This window comes from Mytilus edulis, chromosome 12, assembly GCF_963676685.1.
Source record: "Mytilus edulis chromosome 12, xbMytEdul2.2, whole genome shotgun sequence".
Classification (NCBI taxonomy): domain Eukaryota; kingdom Metazoa; phylum Mollusca; class Bivalvia; order Mytilida; family Mytilidae; genus Mytilus; species Mytilus edulis.
This window is the reverse complement of record NC_092355.1, coordinates 404,184-417,014: the sequence shown is the minus strand read 5'-3', so window position 1 is coordinate 417,014 and position 12,831 is coordinate 404,184. Positions and strand designations below refer to the sequence as shown.

The following is a 12,831-nucleotide window of genomic DNA, read 5'->3' as shown; positions in this document are numbered from 1 at the left end:
CAGCCAATTCACCAGTGTCATTTATATGCGGACTATGAAAAAGAATATTCTGTTTTCAGTTATATTGATAATTCAATTCGCACAATTCTTCTACTTTCGTTCATCTTCTTCTACTTTATGTGTGGATTACAAATACACAAACTGTCAAAAAAAGTTACAAAGTCCACAAGTAACATCAAGACAGCAATTTATGAAAATACTAATTTAGATGGAGATACAATACTTCCACGTGAAATAGTAAACGAAATAACTGAGACGCTTACGACAAAATCCGAGCCGATTCTATTCATGACCACATCTTTTCTAAGTTTGTCTAATTCGTCAAAGGATGTCAGGGAACACAATAAGTCAAAGGACCCACGAATGACTGATGTCAAGTGTCAGAAATACCGTAATATTAATCTGATGTTCTCCTTTATAACTATAATTGTAATTGTAACGTATACACCAAGACTTATCATCATGTTTTTAGACAATTCCGATATGCATTTCTTAGATAATATTTCGGGAGGTCGATTACTGCTCCTGACGTCATTATACAGACTGTATCTTATAACTTATTTTGTAAATCCGATAGTGTATAGTGTAATGGATAAGAAATTCAGGAGTGAATTGATTAAGTTATTTAGATGCGTTTGTTGTAAAATGTGTCGATTCTTTGCAAAGTGAGTGACTGGTAGTTTGAACACTTCTTACTTTAGATAAATAGTGGTTCATTGTTATTATTTTCAAATAGCTATACACACAAACTTTCTAACAAAACATGTATTATAACTTGCTGTTCGGTGTGAGCCAAGGCCCCGTGTTGAAACCGTACTTTGACCTATAATGATCCACTTTTATAAATTGTGGTTTGGATGGAGAGTTGTCTCATTGGCATTCAAACCACATCTTCTTATATCTATTATGATTTTGTTATACAGATTTCTTCTCCTTGTTTTGATATAAGGACTTTGTCCTTTTTTTCTTTAAAAAAGCAACAAAATATCAAAGGGCATTCGAATTATTCTTTAATAAAACAAACTATTTTTTATAAAAAAATAGGATTTTACAAACTGCTAATATAGCCTTTTTTGAAATAGCATGCTCATCTCTAATCTTTTTGGTAGGTTGTTTTGTCCCCTGATGATTACAAGAAAAACTAAGGATTTTGAAGGATATGATTAAGTTACACTTTCTTTTTGCAGTGTACATAAACTATACGTCATTTGAAAATATTAACCGAAACAAAACAAAAACAAAAAAATATTTTGGCGGGAAAATGGGATTGAGATGGTTAAGAAAAAAGTAAAATCACAAATATACTGATCTCCGAGGATAATCCCAAAAGGAAAACCCTAATACAATGGCATTATTTTTTAAAAGCATGAAACTATTATGAAAATTCTGTTATTAGTATCGACAAAAAAGGACGATTTTTCGTTCCCTTTTGTTAATTATCCCATTGCACCATATTACGGTGTTTATATTTCACAACTAGTTCTCTATGCCTGTGTCTGTTGTGACGTTTTGTGTTTAAGCGAACGTAATATATGCATTACTGGTAAATTATTAAACCAGGGATTGCGTTACCACAAATTACTTAAAACCTTTAATAAATTCTTCCATAAATATAAAGGTTTGATTTTGAAGATTGGTTGTAATTGTAGAAAACTTATTTCAAACGGAATAGCACATCCTCATTTTGATTTATTAGATTAATAATATAGTTGTGCGCAGACAAAAATTTTATTTTTTTAAAAGGATATGTGCCGACCTCATGTCAGACATTTGAGATCTTCATGTTTTTACTTATACTCAGGGACAGAGGGTATCAATCCTTTTACGAGTATGTCACGTTTTGCAATGTTTATAACTTTAGAATATACTTTTCTGTAAATACTTACTTTTTTGTGATGCTTGATCCTTTCACTCTGTTTCATCAAGGTCACTTTTAATTCAAAAGAACAACAATAAAAATGATTCAAAATTTCTATTTCCCTAATAATCCATCATTTTCAACATGTCCAAAGTCAATAATGATACAGTTGTTATCCATTCGTTTCATGTGTTTGAGCTTTTGATTTTGCCATTTTATCAGGGATTTTCCGTTTTGAATTTTCCTCGGCGTTTTTTTTTAATTAACTTCTTGCAATCTTATTGCCAATTAATTATTAATAAAATACATACTAAAATGCATTCTTGAATTTTTTTAGGCCAATACCCGACTGTCTTGCCTTTTTGGGTTCAACTCTAGAATGTGTATACTTCACATTGCGCATTTATTGCATAAATTTTAGAAAAGTTTTATAAAATTATTATATATTGAATCGTGTGCTTTTATTGGACTTGTCTATATATTCATCAATTCTGGATAATCCTAATACTTCCTTCGATTTTGTTTAATAAAAAAAGAACCAATCAGTCTCTAGTATATACATACCTATTTTAATAACTAGAATATTCCTTTGGAAAACTGTGTTAGAATAAGGTATCAGTGTTTATAGGATTTAACTCTAGTGACAAATAGTTCGTGTTGATGGCAAAAGTAAAAAAAAACAATTGATCAAAAATATCTCTTGTAAAAGGCATTCGATCGGGATTAGGGTGAAACATTTCTAATATCACTATAAATAAGGATTCATTTTGTATAGCAAAATGTTTGGCTTGTTGAAAGAATCACCAAACGTTGTTTCAATGGTTATTTATGTGCAGGGAACATTCCCTTTACAAGAAACATCGGATTAAACACTCCAAATATGACTGGGCGTGACTACTATGCGTCCCGTACTGATAAAATGACTTGATTTGACAACCGTTTGAACGTCGATCGAAGGAGACAAAACGATAACTATACTTTTTTTTTTTATACCAGACAAAATGTAAAATAATAAAAGAGGGACAAAAGATATCAGAGGGACAGTCAAACTCATAAATCGAAAATAAACTGACAACGCCATGGCCAAAAATGAAAAAAGACAAACAAACAAACAATAGTACACACGACACAACATAGAAAACTAAAGAATAAACAACAACACGAACCCCACCAAAAACTAGAGGTGATCTCATGTGCTCCGGAAGGGTAAGCAGATAAGAGAAGCACACATGAATGATACAATTTTATATTCTTTAAACAAAATAATTTCAATTGAAATGAAAAAAAAAAACTGGGAGTTATTTTAGTTTTACTTCTGATTTGGTACAGAGATGAATAACAATACATTCGTTGAATTTGGTTATTTGAATTTATATCAATGAATCTGAATTAACGATAACAACAGTAAAATCTAAATACCCTTCAGAAATTGACAACGAGGTTCGGTTAACATTTAAAACTTCTGAAAAATACTAAAATGTGATGATTTAAAGTTTTCCTGTGTAAATCTCCCGCTTGAACAGTGAAGTGACATTCAAAGTTCGTTATAAATAACAGGGAATATTAACATGGAAACACATGCAAAGTTTAAAATAAGTTGTTAAAAATATTTTTAAAACCACATGATAAATTATAAAAAGTGAATTGTATGACCAGCCCATTAGTTAGCACTTCAGTGTTGAAATGAATATCAATTAAATTGTTATTTTAATAAATTTAGTGTTTGCAAAATTATGGATTATTCGAAATATTAAGGATTTTGTTGTCCCAGGCATAGATTACATTAGCCGTATTTGACACAACGTTTAGGTTCTCCTCAATGCTTTTCATCTTCATATTTGTTTGGCTTTCTCACTTGTTTTTTCCTGAGTGTCACTGATGAGTAATAAAGACGGAACGCTCGTCTGGCGTATTAAATTATAAGCCTAGTACATTTGATAACAATAGAAATAGTATCCGATCAATGATAATGCAACTGTTGATTTCCTTTTCTGAAAGTGTGCAATACAGATTAAAAAGGTTTTAGCAAATAAATGACTGACAATAGAAAGAAGACAAAACTAAAATCAGAGAAAAGAGTTAAATTTTCTGTAAATGAGCAGCACTCTTTCTAAAATAATCGATTATATTCACACTGTATCTGCATGTAATAGTCTCAAATAGGTTGAACCGAAAGTATGACAAAAAAAAATTTCAAATTGTTAACAAGTTTTCATCCCGATATATATGATGAGTTTATCGGAAAGACACCCTATTATATAGGTATACAAAATATGTTTTAGAATATTTTATATAGAATACTAGAATACAGCTAGATTAAAACAAACATAAGAAAGCAATGATACTAGTTGAGTGTATTGAAGTATCTATGGTTGGTTAGTTGTCTGATTTCCAGGGCTAGTAGTTGATGATGCCTATTCATCTGCAATCTCTCGACGGGAATTTATAAAGTATGTCTTAGATCCTCTTTCCCCTTTCAGTCCATTAATTCCATTTTCTGTATATAACTGACATCGTTCTACTTTGTTAGGGCATTCATAAAATGTATAAGCAACACAATAAGCATCCTCAATGCAAATGTCTCTGCATACTGTTTGCACTTTTATTGATTGGGTTCTGTTAAATGATCGCGGGTTTCCTTTGATATTCGTACCTGTCAGTTCTAGTATTGTCGCTATTTTTGCTGGAAAAATAGCACTTTGATAGTCTACATCATGTCTTGCGTAAGCAGATTTTTCTTTTGAGTGTCGGAACATAAAGCACTCTAAGTAGCGACATGATTTACAGATTGCAATAGCTTCACATTTTATATTTTCTAAACAAATATTAACACATTCACTAAACGATGAAGCTGCCCGTCTTTTAAAATGACCAGACGATATGAAACTGTTGTCTAAAAGAACACCTGAAGTCAAACTTTCACAAGAATCAAGCTCACCCAGGTAATGCAAATAATTGCAATACTTATCTTGAAAAAATTTGATATTTTTAGCTATAGTTTCGTAATTGATGTTGATATCGATGTTTGTCATAAACTTTTCAGTAAACAAATGCCCAATATTTTGTAGTTTGTACTCCATTGGGACTGGACTTTCTTTCACTGTTGATGCCCATGTCAAAGGATCTCCGTTTAAAGGTGGCGGTGCGCCTACCGTTTTTGTTTCAGTCTCAACTGATTTTGAAAACGAGGTTGCTTTTTGTTGCTGTGACGAATCTAAGCTAAAACTTGCTCCAACAGTTACAAATAAAGCCGTAACACTAGCTTCAACCGCAACATTTACCCCAGAAGAACGTTTCGATTGATATTCCTTAGATTTCATCCGATGCTTGTATGTGAACCTAGCTCCAAACAATATATATGTCGGAAAGTGTGTCCCATTTGTTTCAAAGAAATCAAAATAATCCTGTTGAGCATCAGAGTTATGCAGCTTATACACCCAATTTAAAAAGGCATCTGTAAAGGGGGGGTGGGGTTTCTAGAATAAGTTTACTGAAATAGTACATGCATTTTGCTGTTGAAAATATAAAAACTGACTCTCCAGTTGAAACTTCAGATGTAGAAGATCTGTAGCCAGCACTTGCCGAAAAACTACCGGAAAATTGACCTATACCACCACTTGCTGGTACACTAGCTGAAGTAGACAGAGATTTTGAAAATTCATACTTATTTTGAACTATTGTGGAAGAGAATGAGGTTATGCACGAAACGTCGGGTATTACTATCAAACCATGAGGTACACTGAATCTACAATCACCACTCTGGCCCCCTTTACTGTAATCAATTTTAAAAATGGGAAAAGTAAAGCCTGGGTCATGACCGTCTGCAAGAGGGTAACCCCTTAGTATGTTGTATCCAAAAAATGCATAGTCTACATCAGGAAAAGTCTGTTTGAAATGAGAACTTTGGCATTCTTGAAGTCTGTAATCAGTTCTTAAACCTGCAATTTATTTAAGATTTCAATTAATTAATAGATATGTAATCTTAATAGTAAAAGGAAAGTACATACTTTGCTATCAATGAAAAATGAATGACAAATAAGATACTTATGGAATATAAATAGAACCACAGATAGTACAGTATTCGTTATGTTTACAAGTTTCGTAAGTTCAAATAAAAGTCTGTAGTGAGGTGCGAAACTGCGAAACTGATGGAGACCACTGAAATCGTACAGGGTTAGTAGATATAGGAAGCTGTGGTATGAGTGCCAATGAGACAACTCTCCATCCAAATAACAATTTTTAAAAGTAAACCATTATAGGTTTATTTTTTGTATACCTTGATAAATTAGTTTGTTAAGTAAGGGTATGTGATCCTACAAAATATGCATACAACATGCGTAATGAATGTTTTTTTTTCATTGAATCGGAGATATAACCTTGTCCGTTAATAAACCCAAATCCCTCTCTAACTCGATATCTTAAAATTCATTTAAAAACCTTATAAAAAGGTAATACTTCTATATAAATTAATAGTACGAACTCACCAACATTGAAGTTCATCTTTTGTATTTGGTTAGATATGTCATGATCTTGCAATTCATCGACTAAGGTATCTAACACGCCTTGAGGTTGTTTGATTCCAGAGTTTTTTATTGCTGCATTTTTAATCAATTGTTGTTGTTTACCTATCAAGTTCATCTTTATTTCACTACAATATATTTAAAGATGAAAGCGTTAATGAATACTTTTTTTAAAAATTCTTGGTAGAAAAAAACATGTTTCACTCTTGATTCAATCTTCAATTAAACTGACGTATTATGTTTGCTGAGTTTTGATAGAAAGACTGTGAAATCAAAAGCAGTTCACTCATACTTCATTCTCAAATATAGAGGGAGGAATGCATGTTTTCCATATTTTCACATAAAATGATTTTGTCAGTATATGGATGAACAATATTTTTACAAATTCAAATGACGTTATTTTTTTGTCATTTTTTACAATTTCAAATATGACGTCACTTGGCGTTGAGGTTTAAACTTATTCGGATGTGTCTACATTTTGTGTTGCAAATGTCTGGTTATGTAATGAACTTCAGTTATTTCCTGTAATTAGTTAATACTTCAGTTTCATCATGTACATCTTTTGTATAGTAATTTCATAAATTTACTGTTTGCAAAAGTATAAATTATTCTAAATAATAGGGATGCTCTGGTAACTTAAAACATTGGCCGTTTTTGGCACAACTTTTTTTTATCTTTTGGTCCTCGATGTTGTTCAACTTCGTGCTTGTTTCGGCTTTCAAACTTTTGTATCTGGGCGTCACTGTTAGATCTTGTGTGGACAAAATGCACTTCTGGCGTATTAAAATTTTGAATTTGTTGCCTTTGTTGGCTGTTGTTCGTGTGTTTCTTTGTCAATTGTGTTCTCCAATTTATTTATATTGTAGTCCTGTGGAGTTGTCTTTTTAATGTTATATTTCACATGGTTATAAAAGGGAAGGTTTGGCATACCACAAAACCAGGTTCAACCCACCATTTTTTCCTTTAAAAATGTCCTGTACCAAGTCAGGAATATGGCCATTGTTATATTAATGTTCGTTTCTGTGTGTGTAACAATTTAACGTTGCGTCGTTTGTTTTCTCTAATTTTTCAGTGTAAATTGACATTGCGATAAGACGTGTCATGGTACTTGTCTATCCAAAATTCATGTATTTGGTTTTGATGTTATATTTGTTATTCTCGTGGGATTTTGTCTGATGCTTGGTCCGTTTCTGTGTGTGTTACACTGTAGTGTTGTGTCGTTGTTCTCCTCTTATATTTAATGCGTCTCCCTCAGTTTTAGTTTGTTACCCCGATTTTGTTTTTTGTCCATGGATTTATGGGTTTGAACAGCGGTATACTACTGTTGCCTTTATTTACTAAGGAGAGCATTGGTGTTGTGGTTAAAGCATCAGACTACTAACACATAGATTTGTATAGATTTGACCGTTAGTTTTCCTATATGAATTGTTTTACCCTTGTCATTTTGGAACTTTCATTGCTTGTTGCTCGGTGTAAGTCATAGCTCAGTGTTGAAGGTCGTAATTGGACATTTAGTTGTTTACTATTTTCTCATTGTGACTTCGATGGATGTTTGACCGATTAACACTCAGACATCATCTACTTATTCGAATTCGACACATTAAAGCGCACATATAATCTTTCTTATTGAATTTGAATTATAACCGTATACAAGTAATTATTCGATATTTGCTTTCCAACTTTTATTAAAGTTTTAAAATTGAAAGCATCCCCTTTAAATTTTAAAGACGCCATCAGAGGTTGGTTTCAAGTTATTGAACATATGTTTGCCATGGCGTTATATAAATTCGCACGTGTATAAAAAAATTTATCAAATTTGTTACACTGCAGGTAGTAACTTTAAAATAATCACCAACTTACGAGCAGAAGTTACCATCAATATTAATATTAAGACAATTTTATGAAATTTTTTCCCCCGAAAAAGCAGCATTTAGTTTGTTCCTGTGTTATATATTTAGTTTTCGTAGATTATATTGAAAATTAGGACCTTTAGTTTTCGCCTTTGAATTTATTTACATTTGTCATTTCGGGACTTTTTACTGCTGATTATGTGGTATAGACTCCGCTCATTGTATTGTGACCTATAGTTGCTAATGTCGATGTCGTTTTGGTCTCTGAGTGTTTTCTTATTGGCAATCATACCACTTCTTCTTTTTAAAATTTTTTTAAAATACTGTTTTATTTGAGCGTCTTTCTTGAGTCTATTAAAAACAAGTTATTTTTATCACAACTGTATAGATGCCGATGTGGGCACAGTAAGGTCAACCTGGAATATGTAATAATTGCTGCTGGACTTTTTCAAATATAATCTATTGAAAAGTAACCATTACACCATACACCAACCACAATTGTCTTCTTTTAGTGCATAGTTTTATCTTTAAAATGATTACAAATTGCATGTTAAAGTTCAATGTCTCTTTCAATGAACACAAACTAGCGTAAACTCGAGTAGCATATGAATATATACAGAGATATGACTCTGGACAGTCTCGGCGGATTGCTAACAGGTATTGATTAACGAATCAAAATGAAACATACCGCTGAAATATAACAACTTATATCTAGATCAGAAGTTATCGTTGAAGAAAGAGTTTTAATTCAGAGTGTCTAAAATTCAATGAAAATATGTAATGATCAAATACAAAATTTGAATCCTGGTATCTATGATAGGTTATTTTATGCACACAAAATTACTTGTTTTATCTAGTCACGCATGGCATTGATCATCAAGGGCATAATGCTCATAAAAAAACTACTTTTTTAAAGAAATGTAACAATATCGGTAAAACTAGAAAGTTCATGTAAGACTAAATATTGAAATATTGACTTTTTGTTACTTCCTTTCAAATGTTTAAACACCTAGTTAAAACTGTGTTAAAGCCCTTGTTTATATCCTACGTGTGAACTCGTACGTTGGTCTTAGTTGTTACAATGACAGGAAAGTACAAATGTTAACATCTGCAAAAAGTACAAAGTTTAAAAACATATTGGACGGTAAAAAGTTACAAAAACCTCAAAATAATTTCATTGTTTAAAATTTTTTCCAGAGTGCTGTATATATAATACGTGCTATAAATGATACATTTAGATTTATTTCAAGAAAATTCAAAACGTTTTAGACATGAAGGTATTTTTAAGTAATGAGACAAATATATCGACAATCCTTTTTCCAAATACGATTTCTATCGTGGTTGGACTTATATGTGCAATAATTGGAAATGTTACCGTCATGTATATTCAGTGGGTCAAGCTAAAATCCTTTAACAGTTTCCGGCTATTCATTCCGTATATTGCTCTATCAGATTTGTGTTCTAGCATCGTCTGCTCGGCATTTTCAATATACAATAATTACCACTGGCAAACATGGGATAACCTAGTTCTATGTAAGGTCGGATGGTTTTTTGTATGTCTTATGCAATGGATATCAGTATCATTTCTACTTGTTATAGCATTTCAGAGATATCGGAAAATTTGTCTCCCACATCATACAATCACGTCATTGATGAAAACAGTAATTTTTGTGGGCGTTTTCATAGTTGTTCTTTTTGAACCTGTGTCTATATCTCTATTTGCCGGATTATCACAACTAGAAACAAGGAATAACACACAATTAGTAAATCTGTCTAATTCAAATGAAGGCACAAGGAGTAACAATCAATGTCGTCTGTTTGTGTATTATGAAGAAGGCCATTTAATTTTCACTTATATTGACAATAGCATCCGTTCTATACTTATAATTACCGTTGTGTTCCTGTATTTGAAATGTGGAATTAAGATACACAAACTGTCAAAAAATATTAAAAGATCGTTTTCAGATAAAAGATCAAGAATTAAACCAAATACCAATGGAAATACAAGTTTTCCTCGTGAGTTAGTTGATGATATAACAAACACACTTTCTACAAAACCAGAGTTCATCCACACCCTTTCGACATCGTTCCTGTCTTTTCTAAGTTTGTCGTATTCTACAAACGATGTCAGGGAACCAGGAGCGACAAAGGGAACATCAATGACAAATGTAAAGTGTCAGAAATACCGTAATATCAACCTTATGTTCGCTTTTATGACATTTATTGTTGTAATCGCATACACACCAAGGCTTGTTATCATTTTCTTAGACAATTCGGACATAGATTTCTTAAATAACATTTCCGGAAGTAGTTTTCTTTTGTTGATGTCGTTGTACAGGTTATATATGATAACTTATTTTGTAAATCCAATCGTATATAGTGTTATGGATACGAAATTCAGGAACGAGGTAAAAATACTGGTACGCTGTTTTTGCTGTAACATTTGTCGATTATGTTCAAGATGAACAACATGAATATAAAACAGTTATGTTATCTCTACATTCAAAGATTTTAATAGTAGGAAAGAGCAACTGATACTTCATCTATTTTTTGTTTTTTTAAAGAAAAAAGAAAAATACTGAAACCCGGAAAAAATGCAAAACGGAAAGTCATTAATAAAATGGCAAAATCAAAAGCTCAAACACATCTAACTAATAGATAACTGTCATATTCTTGATTTAGTTTCTTATTCTTGTATTTTATTTATGTATGCTAAATCCACCCATAAAGAATTGAAAGATTTAAAATAAAGGCAACAGTAGTATACCACTGTTTAAAACTCGTAAATCGATGGAGAAAAAATATAAAACTGAGGGAAACGCATTAAATATAAAGACGACCATTAGTCAAAATAAAATCTTCAACTGAAACAAACTGAAATGAAATTCACATGTAGATGTTCATAACGCTTCTATAAACTAAATAGCATTTCGATAACATCAATAACAAATACCAGGTTCAAAGTCAGAGTGACCATGTTTTCACTTCTAGGTTCGTATTTTATATGAGCATGTTTTTGAATAATGAACGATAAATTTGATAAAAGAAGAAAATATGACAACGGACCAGATGTGGTCAAACAATGTTTCTTTGTCAATATTCCATAACGGCATAGATTAAGTCATTACTCATTATAGTATTAAAAGAATAATATTATAAAAGCAATTGAACAATGGTCATTTAAGGGTTGTTATTTGTCTCGACGACATCTTTGAAAGATAGATTTTAAATGTTCAACGAATTCAACGTCCATCAAATTATAAAGTATCGGATTTGTAATATACGTTACGACATACAATTGTCTTAAGAGTTGATAGAATGATCTTGTGGAATCCTCGATATGTAACACCCAAGACGGTATAAAAATGTCAATCATATTCAAAACAATTTCCGGTATATAACCTATAATCATACTAATCATGATTAGGATTAGAACAGTATTAATCATTTTGTATTTATGGGATCGTTTTGCTGCCGCCATTTTTGTTTTCTTTTGCTTTCTATTGTAATCATTTATATTGAAGGTCGATTCATCCACGTCACTATTGAAGCTGTAACTTTGATTATTACTTCCCCTTGTCGCCTGTTCAGATAACTCGTGTATATTAATAGCACTGGCAAATCTTGTGACCTTCTCTACTTTTACATTAGAAATATCCTCAACTGAAAAAGACCTTTTTGATATCCGATTATTACCACTATAAGACTCTTCATTCTTCCTTGCAGTTACTTCTGAACCGTCTTTCAAGTTTAGCGCTGATGATGAAAACTTTACTTTATGTTTTTTATGAAAATCATTTTCGTACGTGATGTTTTTTATTGATTTTCTTTCCTTGTATGGTTTGCCCAGTTCTAAGTTTGATTTGGCGAAGGTCATTGTATCTTTTGATATTTCGTCGCACTTAAGAATGATTCCAAATGATTTCCCTACCGTGTAATAGTATAAATCGTTCTTTTTCCTTTTTCTTTTCGTTTTTTTAGCTGATAGAGGTGGTATTTTAGCAGATCGAGATTTGTGCTTCTTAGTGATGTGTTTTGAAACCTTTTCCGATCTTTTAAAAATGGCGACTATACACAATATGTAAATTAATAATATAGCAACAATCACCAAAAGCATCATAAAATTGTCGAAAATGATAAAAATAACTGATAATTTGTTCTTTTTCGAACTGTGCGTACACTCAAAACTTGTCAATCCAGACTTCCTGTCTGGGATTCTGGCTATGTCGGATAAAATAATTTCCGGGAACGATTTTATAATTAGAATGGTAAAACATCCAATCAGAACAAAGATTTTAATAGTTTTACTGAATCCATGTTTCAAAAAATGGCATATTTTTAAATACCTCTGAACTGCAACAAATAAAACAAAAAGTGCAGAAATACACTGTGTTACTTTTATAGCAAATGTACTCATTTTACAAAACAGTGGATGTTTCCATAAAACTACGTTGATATTTAAATATATGAAAATTATTCCCGATATTAAAGTTGAGATCATATCTAGTAAGGCTAGGTACGGTATATATTTACGTAAGTCTGTTGTTTCACTCATTTTTGTCCAACGAATCAACATAACTGTTATGTTAAATAGCAGTGAAAC

At 31.7% G+C, this 12,831-nt stretch overlaps 1 pseudogene; it reads right to left on the bottom strand.

Moving 5' to 3' along the window:
* Window positions 1-4,206: 4,206 nt before the first annotated feature.
* On the bottom strand, window positions 4,207-12,105 carry LOC139499299 (uncharacterized; annotated as a pseudogene).
* Window positions 12,106-12,831: the final 726 nt, after the last annotated feature.